Source organism: Pagrus major, chromosome 24 (genome assembly GCF_040436345.1).
Source record: "Pagrus major chromosome 24, Pma_NU_1.0".
Lineage (NCBI taxonomy): Eukaryota > Metazoa > Chordata > Actinopteri > Spariformes > Sparidae > Pagrus > Pagrus major.
The window spans coordinates 6,933,451-6,951,588 of record NC_133238.1 but is presented as its reverse complement, the minus strand read 5'-3'; the positions used below and the strand labels follow the sequence as shown (position 1 = coordinate 6,951,588).

Below are 18,138 nucleotides of genomic sequence, written 5' to 3'. Positions count from 1 at the left end.
TTGTTTGCTACCTCTTTCACTGTACATTTTGTGTAAGCAGCTTAGGCAGCTATTAATCAGTGTGACTTTGACAATGGCAGGTGGCTGATTCTCACCCCCCCCCCCCCCCCCCCCCCCCTTCTGTATTACAGATGGTCTGTTCCATTCACTGTTGTAGGGGATCAGTCTTTGTTAACCTAACAGCACACGTGACAGGAAATGGGGGGCCCTGTCTTGCTACTCTCTGTCACACGTTGATCATGCAGTCACAGAATGATCAACACCTGTGACTGTCACAAAGCCTTGAGGCTCATTGCTGGTTTTTACGCGCCTATTTTAAAGTTAAGTTACACACAGTTGGGTAATCACCTTGAAACTGATCTTAGTACCCAAGGTTGGAAAAGGGAATCTCATCCCAGTGGGAATTCTCAGTTTGAATTCCAGCAGCTGCATCAGGTATCTGTGAGTAGAATGCAGAGCAAGCAGTGGAGGAGGTGATTTATGGTGTCATGTTTCTTTCTCTACCCCACCTGCCTATGTAATCCACTGCAAAGTCCAGCTAAAGCTCCACCGCAACAGCCCACAGGACGGCTTGATGGATGGGGCGGCCTGTCTGCGTGGATGGACAGCCTTTATTGCCGAGCCATGGATAATGCGTCTTTGACATGAACACAAGATGCTTAAGGCAAGCAGGAGTGCTTCAGACAGGGTAGTTTTAAGAGCACAGAAAGTGCAAACTCATAGGAAATATACATGTGCTGTCTGGCTTGTGCGGCTGCTGTATAAAGAATATACACTATTGACTGGGTGATGTATGATCCGTCTGGTGTAAGGCGTAGTTATGGAAAGAGAAAGTGGATTTATTTCCTACTCTCTGTATTGCTTTCATGTGGGCTATTTTGTGTCCTTAATTGAATTAAATTAAATTAAATGGCCGGATCATGCAATGGATTACAGCCAGGCATAAACATCAGCACAGCCACTTCCTGTGTCCTCGCTGCACTGTGCAGAGTTCAGCTAGTTCTCATGGAACCATAACAGCAGTTTGCGTGTCTGTGTGTTTATGTGTGTGTAGGATTGATGGCGTTTGTTTGCCTTTTTTTTGCAGTCTCTGGTAACACTTGCAGTCCATCATTCAAAGGCGTTGAGACACACACGCACGCACGCACACACACACACACGCACACACACACACACACACACACACACACACACACATGCAAACCAAGTGAAATGTTTTCCCTCACCCCACTGTGAAATGCCTCCCTCTTGGCCCAAAATGTTTAGATGGCCTCTGTTTAGATGAGTTTATGCTTGTACAGTTGCTTTCCAACCATTGACCTCCATATTGCATTCCAGTCAAACCCACCGAGGGTTAGAATACACTAACAATGGTGGCATAACAAGACTATCAGAGAAAGTCGAGGATGCAGTGATTACAGTGTTCTTTTCTGGTGTCTCTTTTAGGAGGTTAGCATCGTATTGTGTCGGGGGTGTCTTGTTTGTGTGTGTGGTTACAAAGGCAGTATCTGTATTGTTGGAACAAACCCATATCTTGCCACGCATAGAAAATGAATTCCAGACCTGAGCGTGCGCTGGATTATAGGAAGGGTTTTTCTCGACCATTAAAGGGTTTAGGCTCAGCACCCAAGCCATTGGGACAGAAATATGCCATTGCAGCTTCTTGTATGCCTAATCCAAAGAGGAAGAAACACCGGCGTTGTCTGTAAAGTTTTGGTCAGGACCTAATGGTCATAGTTGGTCCTGAGTTGAGTTCTTTAGCTAGTTTTATCATTAAGCTTATCCAGTTTTTGCACACATTTATGGTGATAATAATTGGCCAAAATTATATGAAATTGCATATTTATTTATAGGAAAATGTACGATTTTTTGCATATATTAGCTAAGGCTTCCACAAACCTACTACACTGGAATTTGTCATCCTCCTGAATCGCAGCAATTGAAGGGTCTCTGCTACACTGCATGAAGACGAAAACAGGCTCACTCTTACATTATTTAAATGTTCCAACTGTTTCAAGTGTTTCTGTGTTCAGTTCAAGCCACAAACTAGCAGTACACCAGAAACTGGGGCTGGAATGGCTTGTTTTGCTATTAAATATGCACTGTAGCCTACTTTTCCCCCCGTCAGACTTTTAACTACACCCTCACCCATAATCATGAAAGTTACCCCAGCTCAAGTAGCTACACTATTAAGGCGGTACTTAAGCGTGCAGTGAAACCTCAAGAAAGGGAAATGAGATGGGATCAAAAAGCAGCCTGCCCTTGTCCCATTGCCCATTCATAACATCGAAAGCCAAGAGCCACAAGGGTCACCACACATCGCCATGTCAGTAGTGACCCCACACTAGAGCTTGGCTGACAACAAAGACTTGGGGGAAGTGAAAGAACACCTGTGAGGAGGAGGGTGAAAAATGTGAAATGGTGAGAGGAAAGAAGTATTGGCTGAAGGGGGGAGAGGACAGAAGAGAGAGGTTTATGAGAACCAATAAAATGTTCTTCAGAGCAGCTGATGTCATGTGAAATACGACAGCTTGGAAACACTGAGGTCATTCTTCGTTTCCTTGCGTCCTCTGCCAATGTCTGGTAGTCGCACTTTTCTCACAATGCTTGGCTTCAAGCTAGCACTCTGCATTTACTGTACAGACCGATGTTGGCAGGCTGCTTCATTTTTCCTTTTTTACATCAGGGTTCATGTAGGACACTGAAGGGATCTGGAGTTTCTGTGACCTACAACACAGAGAATACAAGTGAAAGCAGCCGCAGTAGAAGTAGATTGACACATTTTTTTGCCAGAGAATCCCTTGACAGTCACTCAAACCTGCAGGCTTAATCTCACAAAATAGCACAGTGTGTGTGCCTGTGTGGCTGCTCTTGCCAAATCTCATTGACTAATACCCTGGCAGCTCTGTGAGGGAGCCCGAGCCTCTATTGACTGAGTCTCTGGGTTAAGTTAGTGGCTGAGAAGCTTGCTAATCTCGCTCTGCTCCACTGATCTTTACTGTCGAGTGATTCCTGATTATTTCGTCCCACGTGCCACACACGCAACTTCACTCTCAGTGACCGAATTGAGATCTGCCCATGAGTTTGGCAACATGACCGACTTTTAGGCAATGGGGAGGTTTCACTGGGCACATTTGTGGTCACTCAGCTTGACCCCTCACCCTGCGCTGCTGTAGATAGTCCCCGACGGGAGATTATTGGAGCGAAGCAGTGTAAATGAGAGGTGAGATTTCAGTCTTTAAGCTGATCAGCTGTGAGCAAGCTGTGCTAATGATGAGATTTGAGAGTTGATTTCTTTAGCAGTTAAATGAAACCAGTGCGCACACAAAGGACTATTTTGATCCAACACAAGAGGAGGTCCAAACGTAGACTAACACAAGAGACATTTGATCATGTAACTCTGTATGTGTGTGTTACATTACCCATAAACCCCACAAGCCAGCCACTGGGACCTCCATCAGATCCTGCTGGCCATCGTGGGAACATTCCTGACACAGCATTATTCCATAATTCCCACCATGTGTGGTTTTTCCAGAGCCCGGCGCTCACTGCACAGACCGTGGAGAATCCCACCAAGGAGAGGAGATCAGCTCCTTGTAATCGCAACCAGACTTCACTTTGTTCCAAGGAATAGAAAACTTGATAAACGATAGTGGAGGGTCAGTTCAACAACACCTTCACCGTGGGGTAAAGCTCATAAAGAGCAGGTTGTTTGTTTAGCCTTTGTACGAGACTTACTTGTCAGGTGACCAAGCTGCTCTTTGGTGTCTGTATGCATTGAGTACGCTGATTGAAATTAAGTGCCAATATGGGTGGTTGTGTTCAAATTAGTCATGGGTGAGTCACTTAAAGTGTAATCCAGTATTTGTCAGGAAAGCACCTCCTGATGCCTCCTTTCCCTTGCATCATATGTCTTGACTCAACTCGACTCAACTCGTTCAGGTGTATCCTTTTTTTGGTTTTCCTTTTTTTTTTTTTTTAATGTGGATGGTACCTGGTATTTTTTTGGCATCACCTTGGTCGAGGTCCCAAGCAAGCTGAGCTAATGCTAAATGGTGGAGTGACAACACTGCAGACCACAAACTGGTCAGAGAGAATCATCAGTTTTGCGACATGGACCAACCAGAGTCATCCTGTCTGTGCTCTGATGTAGAATTTCCCAAATTCTCTTTTTTTCAGCATTCTTGGTCCTGACATCTTCAGCCTTTTCTGAAACAAAGTTTGTCTCCTTGCTGTGACAAACAGCCACGTACCAGCAATCAAGAACACCATCCCTTCAATATCCTCCATTGTTCCTGTGTTTGTGTTGCGTTGAAGATGATGTCACGGCAGCTTTCACACAGCATCATTAAGATCCCGCTCACACTGTCTGCTCAGAAAAATTAAATCGAGAACAGTACCTGGTACCGAATGTGAGTCAGGTTGAGCCGTGCTATACCACGCAGTGGCGGAGACAGCCATGTCTAGCTATATTTAAATTCATGAATGTGAAATGATTAGATACGACTTTATTGTTCAACGTTTCTTGTGTAACCATGAAGTGACGTGTAACTTGAATTTGTTACAGACTTTGAGCGAGGCCCTTTCAGACAGCTTTTGTTTTGATTTTCACTGAACCACCAAAGAGGTAGCAGTCCACTGTGTACCGGTAGAAGCTGTTTCTACTGTGAGTTGCACTCGACTTGGTATAAAAGCAGTGCACTGATCATTACTAATGCACCTGTTCAGTGAGAATCTGCTTTGTAGCGAACCATCAATCAGATGACTGATGCTTTACCTCAATGCCCTTACAAGAACGCTCAGGGTCACTGCTAAGGCCTTATCTTGTTCTTGAACCAGATTAAGAAGCTGTTGGGTGTTTCTGATCAATAAATCTCAAGCCATTGTTCTACAGATCATTGGTGATTTAGGGAGTATATCTATTATGTGTTGTGAATCAGAGTTGATCACCAGTTTATAGCGCTGACTGGTAATTTCCTCTTAAAACACAGTGTAGAAGTATATCACATTTCCAGACGCTATCTTATCATGTGACACAAGAATGAGTGGAATGCATCTTTAATCATTTATCTGTATTGCGTCGCCATGACAGTGTTTTTGCTATTTTGAGCATGCATGGTTAATAGCAGACTGCCCTCTGTGTTTTATGAGGTGGCTGTTATTTTAATGTTAAATTGTAAATAGTTTTATGATCTCATAACATTACAGATTGCCTGGTGTTTCCAAAATGTCTAGAGGCATATTCAAATAATACATTCACAATGCAAATCCATAGAGATTACGAAGGGTGTAGATACATTTCTACCATTCAATGCAATCCATTTCCAGTAACCTGATAGATTATGTGAAGAGATGCCTTAATTCAACTGTAGTTGCAGTCATTTGTAAGGTGTTGTACTGAATTGTATTCTGCAAAGATGTTCATGTTTTTCTGTTCAGATAGGTTGTCCCTTCCAAGTGTGACACAAGTTTAGAAACACAGCTATTGAAATTCAAACATCTTCACAGTATACACAAAAAATCATAAAATCTGTACAATCTGCATCAAAAATTAAATACATTTTCCACTGTTTGTACAAATGAACAGCTAAATTCCCTTATTTTTCAACCTAGGTATTACTCTTATAATTCTGGTTGTTCTAATCAATGGGTCTTGTGTGGGCCTCCTAAAGCTTTCTAAATAAACATTTATCATAAATGATTTTATAAATCCACGCTCTTCTCAGAGCCCACAGACCGTAGCCTGCTGCTGTAGCGCAGTGATTAGTGATATCTATACTGTAGGTAGACAGTACATAATCAGCATGATCCATTGTCTAAATTAGAGCCTGACAATACTGGATTTTTGGGGCCGATACCGATATGAGGAAGTAAATATTCTGATATCGATATATCAGCCGATATAAACACATTTTTTGCACTGATCCCTCAAATGTGGGTATCAAACACTTTAAATGTGCAACATATTAGCCGATACTGATATTTCTGTAATAGGCCAATATAGGCTGATAAAATGGGCCAACCAATATATCTGTCACGCTTTAGTCAAAATGGCCAACCAGGTCAGCTTTGTTTTTGGCCATCATTTATGTTGATTATATCGGTGTAGAATGACTACGAAAATGTTTTTAATTTGAATTGGGCACATATGGCCAATACTCAATCTATTTATTATGGTGTATATTATTGCTCATACCCATCGACTATATCAGATTTGGCATCACTAAGCAAAACTAGAGAATCAGAATGATACAGTTTATTTTGTAATCTTATTTTACAGTAGATTAGATGTTTCTGGTATGATGAGTATAGAAATTTAAAATAAAGATTTCTCTCCTGGAAGTCAAACCATATTAAAAGGCAAACAGATGATTACAGTATAATCTTTTTCCAAACCTGGAATCCATGTGAATGAAAAACATAACCGAATATCAGTATGAAAGGTATATTTTCTTTGAATGTGGCTGACACAAGTGCCTGAGGGGCATAATGTACACTAATCTACCCAGTTTATTTGGTGTGTCATGCTGAGCAACAAGGAAACTTTGTAGGGAATCGTGTGTCATTTTTGCCGTTCTTTAATGTCAGTTTGGGACAAGTCTGTTATGTGGTCATGTAAAACCCATATTACAGTATGTGTCTTTTTATAGATGGATGATTAGTCTAGCACAGGAAGTTCTTCTCACACTATGATTAGTAGAAAAAAGCCACATATTTGGGATTTGTACACTTGTATCGTGTGTTTAGCTCTGCCTGACGCCTGCTTACTCATTACGTGCTTCCCCCTACAACAATCCTGTCTTTCTTTTCCTGCTGTGACATCATCATCACCCCTGCTCACCCACTGCCCTGCCCTCCTTCCCACTTCCTGCCCCGACAGGAAATGAGTTGCGCTGAAGGATTGCTGTAAATGGGGGAAGCGCGGGTGGACAAGGACACACCTGTGTCCACTACACAGGAGCCTGTGTTTCCCCTTGGTCTGTTGTTGAAGTGGGGCACCAATCTAGGCCGCATAAAAAGTCTGTTGAAACAGAAAGTGTTCTGAAGGCGGTGATACACAGGGCATGTTTTTGGGCAGTTGTGTGTTCTCACTGTGCAAGCAATTATTCTTCTCATACCCATGCAATTTGTATGCAACAACTAATGTTGCTGCAGGAAAATCTGAATATTCCAAAAGGCAATAATGCCACTATTGGCTACAAGCATTGGTGTGTTGACTACTTTTGGCATAATTATTCAACTTCATCAACCCGTTTCAAAAATGTGTTTTTCGTCTTGTTCCTAGAGTTGAATGATTGAGCTTCATTGTGTAGAATGACGTATGTGATGAGTTTGACACTGGAAGGCTGTTTTCACATTCATTGCTGAAATTGAAAGTTTTCCTTGCTCACTGAAAAAGCATGATTTGTGACATCACAAATAGTTTAGAAGCCAGTCGTGGTCCAATATTCAGCATACACAAGTGTGATGTGGTAATATGAAGCCTTCAGTGCACATACAGTGAGGTGGGAGACATTAATGAGGGAGGAGTGGGTGCCATTTTAAGGATTTGTAATCAAAATTTAAGATCAATCTAATTGTCATTATTCAACACAAGATTGTATAATGATGTCTCTGTTTCCTTAAGCTACATACACAACAAATGAAAACTATGCAAGCTGATCTATGAATAAGTAATAATCAAGTCACAAAAGTAAACTATTCATGGTGAAGTGTTGATGATGAGTTCAGGAGTCTCACAGCCTGAGGAAAGAAGCTGCAGTGTAGTCTGGTGGGGCGGCGTCGGATACTGCTCTATTTTTTTGCTAGCTGGAGGCAGGGTGAACAGACTGTGGCTGTGATGTTTCCAGTCAGAATGCTTTCTATTGCTGTTCTGTAAAAGTTGACAAGAACTAGGCACAATAATTCAGCCTTCTTAAGTTTTCTTAAGAAGTAGAGCCTTTTCTTGTGTGGAGGAGATCTATATGTTGGTTATGTTTGTCTGTGCATGTGCCGCAGCCCTGCCTTTGTTTTCAGCACAGGAGCAGCTGCCCACTGGCTCCTGGCGCTGTTGTGACTGGAGCAAATGTGTTCGCTGCAGCTGCACAGATCCATGTGTCACAGCCACACCTGTTCAATGGCCTTGTGTTGACTGAGTGATATCACACGTTAACTGTGTGCAAATTACACCAGAGAGATGGGGAGGGAGGTGGGGCGCGGTGAACTGTTATCTGAGTAGGCAATTGTGTGTTTTTGACACATATATGGATGACACACAAAGTACTACTCTTCCTGACACTCTCTCCCTGTTACAAGAAGTCTGTTTGCTGTGAAAACACACACACACACACGAGAGAGGAGCCACATGCTGTGGCTGAACAACAGTTGGTATGTAGAAAAACGATGGAACAGCTGAGGCCAGCGGGAAATGCTTCCTAGTAGTTAGCCACAACATCAGCTGCCTACACACACACACACACACAGTACACACTTATGACCAAATTGTAGCTTTGATATTTACCTGCCAGCTCAGCATGTTGTAACCTACAACCAACCTGTGTGTGTGACATGCCCAAATTATGTTTAATTACCAGACTATGAATCAGCATCCAGATTGTTTTAGATAAAACAAGGTTAGGCCAGTATGAGTCAGCACTGTTGTGTATGAGTTGATGATTTGCTGAAATGTTTAATGCCGGTCAGCATTGTTGAGTCACAGTGAATACACGAGTAAGAGTTTTGACAAGGTTTGAGTTTCTGCTCTGACTCATGTTGTGAAATTATTATCCTGTGGTGGTTACCATGCTAGCTGCCTGTGTGTGAGTTTGCGTGTGGATCTGAAAGGCTCTGTAGTAAAATGAAGAAGGCCTCTGCAGCTCAAATGTCACGTTCTTAATCTTGCTGTAATGATGAAGAGAGTTTATAATGAAGGGGGAGAACCGCGCTTGATTGCTTTCAGAGCTTTGCGATAAGTTTCTTTCTGGCTGTACATGTCAGTTTTGTCTGTGTGTAGTCAAGTCTCTCGCTGAAGCACCCTCCATAGTTAATCCTCTGCATTCTTGTGACAGTGAAATCGGTCTGCTCTCCTCCAGCTGCCAAGTCTCTGAATTCTGCCCCTGCAGTGCGGTGAACACGAGCACACGCGATCCATAAGTTTGCTATTTCACTGACTAATGGCCTTGGATGAGGTGGCCAAAACAGGGATTGTTTTCTGCTACTATAATCACAAAAATAGACACTGACTGAATCATTTTGTTCTCCCTTTTTTTCATTTCCAGGGGATAAGAGCCCAGTCACAGACCGGAGTGGTGGTTTCATCTGACCTTTAACCTCAGTAGGAAGAAGGGAAAGCCACTTCAGAGGTAAGAGTTCCTGTAAACTGGAATGAGTTAATGGTGCCATTGCTACTTTCTGTGGGTAATAAATTTGGAGCAGAGGAAAAATGTTGCTGCCAGGAGGCTTTGCAAAACCTTCCATGAACAAATGCCACAAAGATTATTATTTTGACACAAGTGCTGTTGCAAGCTGCCAGACATGTTCTATTTAAGGTGGTCTCTTTTTTTTTTTTTTGCTGCGCCTCTGACCCGCATGTCTGAGGCATCATGTGCTCCAACAAGCTATCATCTGTCATGTCACTGCTGCACATTTTTCAGAAAGTGGAATCTCCAGTTGACAGTGTGGATCTATGTGTTTGTTGTTTGTAGTAAAAAGGGGTAAATCCACAGCAGAGAGGAAAGGCTTCACCCCCCACCAAAAGCCTCCGTCAGAAGGCCTTGTAAATCAAAGCCAAATGAAAGGGGAGTCGAGCCTCTGAGGATCTTGTCAGGGGAGACTCTTCCTCGCCGAAGGAGATAATTCCTGACTAAAGTAGAACCATGTGAGGGCGAACCGTGGCTGTGGTCTGTAGCTAAGAGATGCTCCTCACAGTGAGCCTTTATTCTCTCACCATCACAGATCTGTGTTGAATTTGCAACCAAGAGTCTCAGTGTTTCCACTTGTATTCATCCAAGGGATAGCAACTTCTTTTTTAACTAATTACATACTATACACAATTTTAGATTGACTACTCGCAGGGAAAGATGAGATTTTTTTTCTCATTAATATTTAGCCTTCGCTCAGTAAACACAGTCAGTGTCAGATTTTGACCGATAATTTCATTCTGAACTTCCAAATTAGAGGAAATAGAAATAAAAAGTGCATCATAATGGCCATAGGTAGTAAGAGCCTCGGGGTAGAACAACAGAAAATGCAAGAAACCAGAACTTAAAATTGCAACCTTGTAAACACCTTATAAACTAAACTCAATTAATAAAATGGCCTACTGGCCTACTAGTTTTCTATCATGTATGTTTGTTATTAATTCAGATGATCTGGAGGCAGTTAGGTGCACTCTGCTTGCAGTGGTGTAAAGCAGAGCTTGTCAACTAGAAAAGGAACGTCTGAACAAAACATTTTGAGAAAACACTAATGGGGTGACAATGTGAATGGACAAAGGCCCAGACACACACTGTGATATTTTCATCTTTGGAAACAAATCAGTGATGCGTAAAAAGCCCAGCAGTGGGGATGTGGAAGGAAGGAAGCCGGGTTTTAAACTGGGACCCCAGCGGTGATGGAAGCCGGAGGCTGAGAGGAGGAAGCCTGCTCCCCTGGACTTAAACTGTTCCAGGAAGTACTGATGCTTGTGTGTCAGTCAGAGAGGTTTATAATGGTTTGTTGCTGGATGTGTGTGTGTGTGTGTGTGTCAGTGTCATGTGTGTTAAGGAGGGATCTGTCATGCGGAGATGCTTACCAACGTTGACACTTGCCGTCAATATTGTTCAGCATGTACATCACATGTGCAGAGCTACGGGTCACATGTCATTGTTCTGTGATGTGGTGTCATGGCAACTGTTTCATCAATGCATTGAGCATCCTTAAAACGGACTGTCCTTGAAACGATCTCCCACGCTGCTCCCAAAGACATGCACACTGTTGCAAGTTGCAACCACAAAGGCCTTTTGGGAAATTATAGAAAAACTTAATTATGTGTGTGTGCGCAACCAAAAGTTGGCAGGATGGCAGTGTATTGGGACAGCAGGAATGCTAGAGGTGGTGTGGCAGGAAACAGACTGGCATGTTTTTTGTCTGTTTGATGGGAGACACAAACACACACCCAGACAGTTGCTTTGAATATAGATAACAAGAAGCTTTTCAGCAGAAGCCAATCAGTAGCCAGCTGCAGGGGCTATGGGGCGAAGGACTGAGCAAATGGTGGAGATGAGAAACGTAGTACGCTAACAGAGGAAGACTTTCCCAGCTGCTAGTGGCATGTGTGCAGACGTGTGCGTATTTCTCTTTGCCTTTAGGTATAGCACATAGCACACGGTTGGCCTGTTGCAGTAAGAATGTGTTGTTCATGCATGGGTTATTCATGTGTGTGTGTATTTGGGCACGTGTTGCCTTGTGCAGAATGTTATACCTACTGTACTTTGTATTCCCTGACAGGTGGCAGATGTAAAACTCCTGCTCCGCTAGACCGAGCACAAAAGGATGAGAAAATTCTGTTGGCAGCATAATGATTTCATTTATTTACAGTAGAGGATGACAGAAGATGAGCTATATAAAAATCATGCTTAGATTCTCACTCAAGAGTGAAAGATATGTTTAAAAGATGAATAATCTGAAATTATTTGCAGGGTATCTGAAGGTCTTAAAAATTCTTAAAAGACATTGGAAAAAGTCCAAAAAAGAATTGTTGCTATATACAGCATTTAAGTAATGAAAACTCTGAAATAGTAATGGATTATTCTAGGTCACATCGTCTCTCCAATTGGTACGATTGTGAAATTTAGTTATCTACATGAACTATGCAGTTGCCCTTATCTAAAGTGACACTGATACCTAAGAATTTACAATCCATGGCTACTTCCTGTTTATTTTTCAACCACAAACGATTTATCCCGACAAGTTCCAGCAGGTTCTTCATGTTTTAGGGCTACATATTTATTCACACACATTTATTCCTGACCAGGTGAGTACAAAGTGAAGGCTTGCATGACGATGCAACAAACTTCAATTCGACAAAAAGTAACCATCAGTTGAGAATTTACGTACATTTATTTCACATACTTCAGCATTGAAGCTCTTTTTATAACTTGATGTTTTTACCAGAGCAGCAGGCCTCTCATCTTTTTTAAGCAGTGCCTGTTTCTAATGTGTAGCGAGTTCCTCTCAGCAGTCAGCCTCTGTTGTCGGCTGCTGCAGTGCTGCATCATGTTTAAAACTCTGTCTGTGTGCGTGTGTGAGGCCACTGCAGCAGACCACCTGAGCCCCTTTATGTGTGTGGGTGTATATACCTACGTACGTGTGTGGATGTAACCCGATCTCCTGAGGGCAGGGACAAGACTATTGATTTCACATTTGGACTGCTGCCCTGCAGAGAAGCAGGGAAGCTGACACATCCTCTCTGTGTCTGCATGCAAGTGAGGGGGAGGGAGGGGGACGGTCAGAAACAGAGAGAGAGATACAAATAAGACAAGAACGGAGACATGCCAACTTGTGTGCTGCTTGATTTCTAGCCTGCTTTTATATTGTAGTCGGCCATTTTGCCCAGCAACCGCCTCTGATTTTTTTCCCATTCTCATGAAGTATTGGGAAATTTTGGAATTCCATGCAAACTGATTGCTCTTTGGTTCTGTGAACAAGCAGATGGACACCCTGCAGGCAGGGATGTGGAAACATCACATCATTATGTTATGGTAATGTTATTAGTGAGGATACAGGCATAGCTCACACTGAAGCCTTGCGATAGCCTCATGTCAGTCCACAGCTGTCAACGTGAAGATGTGCATGTGTGTTGCCATGGCGATGACTGTTCAACTAGATACAGGGCAGCTGAAGTTTGGCTCACTCTGATGCTGGTGAGATGGCGAGTCCTCACACCTACCGCCCACCAGTGTGACCATGCATTTTCACTCTCTTCCCTCGTCTCAGTTTTTGGCTGCTCTTCCCCTCTCCGCTTCCTCCCCCCGCCCTCCCTGACTCCCTCTCCATCTGTCTCTCTCTGACATCCTCCTCATCTTTCTCCCCTCTCTCTGTCCCCCATCCTTTTCTCTGCCCCTCCTTCCTAATTGGCTGTATAAGCCAGAGAGGATCTCTGTGTCACGCTGTGCTTGAGTGAGTTCGTATGTGTCTGTGGAACCATATGTGTGTGTTTGTGTGTGAGTTCGTCCGCTGCTCACAGGCTGTTGGTCGCGCTTGAGTAATGACACCGGAGCAGTTGTTTAGGCCATCAGGCCCTTTCCTTTATTCACAACCTAATAGCTGGCTCCCTCCCTGCCATTATTGTACCTATCCATCATTCCCTCCATCAGTCCCCCTGCTTACTCACTGGCCTTTTTGTTACCCATCTCATCTCTCTTCCCCCTCAGTGCTCTCTTCTTCTTTTATGCATCGTGTGTCTAGTTTTTTAATGTTTTGTTTTTGACTTCTTTGGGACAAAATGTATCGACATTAGTGCACACTGACTAGGGGGTGGGTGATATTATCTAAAAACAAAGATACTAAGGGGGATTTTTTTGATAACAATGTTAATGATGATATCATGAAATAGGGACTTGCATTGATTGCAGCATTGTAGAATCACACGTCCATGGTTGTAGTAGTCTGCAGAAGATGGCTGCTATCTGATGTTTTTTTTTGTGCGAGTGCTGACGAATCCCCTCCACAGCAGAGCTGGCAGCATTTTTACTTTCATTTTGATGCAGTGCTTTTTGCTGCTGTAAAATAATATAGATACTATCAAGGAAAACTTCTAGGGCTGCAACTAACAATTATTTTCATTGTAGGTTAATCTGTTGATTATTTACTTGATTATTTGATTGGTTGTTTGGTCTATAAAATGTCATAAAATGGTGATAAATGTCGATCAGTGTATTCAGTTTACTGTCATAGAGGAGTAAAGACACCAGAAAATATTCACATTTAAGAAGCTGGAAGAAGTTTTTATGAATTGAAATGAATTGATTATTAAAATAGTTAGCTATTAATTTAATAGTTGACAACTAATCTATTAATTGATTAATTATTGCAGCTCAACTCCAATTTGGGACTTTTACTTTGAGGGGGAACAGGCTTTTAGATGTAGTCTCCTCAGAGAACATGCATAACAACAACTTTGTGTTGGCTTTTGACAAAATATTTAAATTACAGTGTTTGGGACCAAACTAGTGCAATTTGACATTCACTGTGAATATCCTGTAATCATTGCCTAATCTAGCTGCACAGAAAAAAGAAATGTTACATTATGATAAGTAATGGAGGCTGGATATCTTACAGTTCACAATAAACTATATTGTCTAAAATGCCATCAGTGCACAACTCACTGTGAATTTAATAATTGTAAATTACACCAAGCATCTTTTACAACTTTTATATCTGTGATCGACCAATATTGACTGATATATATAATATCAGCCAACAGATATATTGGTCAGCCTTTATTATTTAGCTCTGGCATTTGGTGAATATACCCGGAGAAGTACCTGACACAAGCCTCAATTGACAATAATCTAATGCAGACACAGTGTGTAGCATGTGTGTCTCTGAAAATCATCCATTGATGGTTTGTAGTGTATATGGGTATTTTTTTAGCTTTAAGCTCCCTGCCCCCTTCCCTGTTTCCTTCTCCCTAATTTAAACCTCCGCTCTTCTTGTCTCAAGCTTGTTTTTTATTAACCTTTAAGGATCCATCCCACATCTCTCACTCATGGAGGACACACACACACACACACACACACACACACACACACACACACACACACAGAATTATGTAATTTTTTGTGTCAGACATCAGTGGTCACTACAGGTCAGTTGAGGTGGACTGCCCCGCCCTGTCAGACTTTGGACAGCAGCCGACTAGTTGCTCCCTTCAAAGAGTTCTTTTACTGGCGCCGCTAGCTCAAGCTTTTAGCCAGTTTCGTCTTTCGACTTGCATAAATGTCTATTTGACACACTGACGTCAGTTCCTGGTCTCCATTGCTCCCCTCCCAGTGTAACATCTATACATGAAGGGAGTTGACCAGGAAAAAAGGCAAGGCAAGAGGGGTAAAAAGGGATGGGAGCGGAAATGAGCGAATAACCACAGGCTTTGCTGAAAACATGAGCCTGGAAATAACCGTTATTACATGCCCGCACATTTACAATGAAATTGTATCTGTTTTTTGTGTCAAAGGCAGTGAAACTAAACATGTGAGAGCAGCAATAAATGTTCATTCGTGACAGACGCCTTCTTTTCGCTGTCTAGCCGCACACCAGATCACATGACAAGCTCCTAAGTGTATAATGGCTTTAAACGGCCTCGCTATGACACAGAACATCCTTACGATAGCTTGACACTTGGCATTTCAGTGTGTGTTTTATGGCTTGAGTTTATAGACCTTGCGGGTTTATGATGACAATCAGACACAAGTATGTGTAAGAGGTGATTCATAGTCTGTCAGGCTCGAAGCACAGTTTCGTACCAGATGATGGGTTGACATGAGAAAGAGAAGGAAAGGAGGTCAGGAGTAGAGAGGAGGTGAAAATGTGTGCGTTTTATGTATTTGAGAGCAAAGCAGAGGGTGAACAGACTGTGTCTTGGGTGGGGGTTGTTTTTTTGTACCCTTTGGACTATGTTTATACACCTCAACTCACCAATATCGCTGATGCTCAATAGATGGGTACCAATGATGTTCTGTTCCGTTTTAATCAGAGTTGATGCAGAGCCTTTATGTCTTGGGCCGTACAGGAACCATGCTAATTATGATGTTTCAAGGTCAGAATGCAATCCAAGTTCTCTGTGATGTAAAACATTATGTAAATCAAGCCCAGCAACTTAACATGTAGTTTTCTTTTTATTTGAAATCATGTCATTAAAAATGTTCAAATTAGCAGCAGTTTCAGGCACAACAAATGCTTGGTTTTTACCCAGGAAATTTTTCACCAGGGAACTTACATGAAAATATTTGTGTGTTTGTATTTACATATGTCTATACACAACGGCGGCTTTGCTTGCTATTAAAAGATATTATGTAGCTACGGTGTGCCTGGTAGAGTTTCCCACTCAGAGCATTATTACATGAATTGAATTGTCTCTCGTTGACCTGGTGAATGACTGTGTTTTGAGCTATTTCTAGTCATGTTGGTATGCTAAATGTTTTCTGTTTGCGCTTTGTCTGTCTGCATCTGCCCCCGGCAACTCCTGTCAGTGTGAGCATTTGTGTCCCACAAAACTCTCAAGAATTCCCACGCTACATTTGCACTATGACGCTCTACACAGGCCTCATAATGGTTCACTGAGTTTCTGTAATTGCCAAGCTGTTTTATAGCTCCATATCCAGTCCTGAACAATCTCTGTTTTGGCTTGCTTTCATTTGATGGTATGATGTGTCAGGAATATTTTTAGAGAGAGGTGTCAGACATTTGCAAGTTATTTTTGTAAAGGGAAAAAGAAAATAGCTTGCAGGACAAGGTGGCTTTGGATGTTTGTGTGTAATTCACCATTTTTCCAAGGTGGAGATGATGAGAGCCAAAGGACCAGCGCCCAGTTCCATCAACCTCCACAATCCTCATTGCAACAGTACCACACTAAAACACCCACACACACACACACACACACACACACACACACACACACACACACACACACACACACACACAAAATGTGTCGTATTTGGTCCCAAAATAGTCTATTTTGAAGTTCTTGATGGAAACATCCACTCAGTCATCATCGCAGCAGGAGTATCTGGCCACAATAGTGTTTACACAGCTAAGGTCATATTCCACAACCCAGCCCTCCTATTTCCTGTGTGACTTAAATATGAAAGGATTTTATTTAATGTCAGAAGCAATTCATCATTTGAATGTCAGCTGGGAACAAGGCAGGAGGTGCTGAAAGAGTCACTGAATGGCTTCAGCATTATAGAGGGGGCCTGTTTTCCTGTCTCTTATATGCATTCACTTAGATGTTTTTTTATATATTTTCGCAAAGGTAATTAAAATTCAGTCCAATAAACAGGACTTTCTTTCATAATGATCATTCTTTCATATGAATCGTCGAAATATAAATATGACATTTCCAAACATTACCTAAGTCTTTTAGCCCTCAACCTGGCTGAAAGCCAAATCACACAGGAAGTGACGCACTCTCTTGAATACACTTTCCCACTACTGTGACTACAGTGACTGGAAAGTAAGTGAGTTGCAGTATTAACCAATACACAAACTACCCAAAACATGAGTACAGCTACTTAAGTGAGTGTGGTGAATCACCCAAGTTGTGGTTGTCCATGCCAGATTTCAACTTAATGTGAACCAAATGAACAACTGTGCTCTGTTCCCATCATGCAAACTGAATTAGGGAGCGAGCCATGGTGACCTAATCTGACCTATGATGTCATGTAGCACTCTCCCTTAATCTTTCCGTCACACCCAGATATTTGCGTGTCTTTCTCCCTTTCCTCAGGGCCTCTCTCTCTCTCTCTCTACTTCTTTCTCTTTTCTTTTTATTGGTGAGCACTGTTGCCTCACACTTTGTTTTGTGTGGAGTTTGTGTAATTGTTGGTTGCTCGAGTTTCCTCTCAACCCACAGACATTTTGGGAATACCCTAGCCAATGCCTGTGACAGAGGCATTTGAAGTTGGTCCCTAGGCCTTTCATGGTAACTACTTTTGTTTGATGATATATTGTCCCAGAAAGAATTGCAATAAATGATATCAAGTACCCTTTCAAAGAGCAATACATTTAACATTTTTAAGAATATTCAGACATTGGAATTGGGGTGTGACATAAATATAAAAATATCCTATTAAATAAGACATCAAATAAAATAAAACATCACAACCAAAACAATAATTAAAATGGACTCCTGGGCTATGTTAACAAAAATGCATGTAAACACAATGTGCAATATGAAGGTCCGAAAAATTATCGTTCATGTGCATGTATTGATGAGTTCATGAGAAAGATGTGTACAATAAATCAATAATGTTATTATTGGGACAAGTCTATTGGTCCTTAATATTTGAGATGGATCAACTGCTGAAAATGTGCTTCCAAAGAGGATAAATATGCTGTGAATGAGCTTAAAACGTCTCTTGGAGGGACAACATATGTTTGTCACATGTGGGGTGAAAATAG

General features: G+C 42.0%; 1 protein-coding gene across 6 annotated transcripts in view; it reads left to right on the top strand.

The window, feature by feature from the left end:
* raph1b (Ras association (RalGDS/AF-6) and pleckstrin homology domains 1b) overlaps positions 1-18,138 on the top strand; it is a 48,164-nt gene that overhangs the window by 5,188 nt on the left and 24,838 nt on the right. For all 6 annotated transcript variants that reach the window (XM_073462149.1, XM_073462150.1, XM_073462146.1 and 3 more), the window contains exon 2: positions 9,258-9,341. The gene's annotated coding sequence lies outside the window, so the exon portion shown is untranslated. The remainder of the gene's footprint in view (positions 1-9,257; positions 9,342-18,138) is intronic.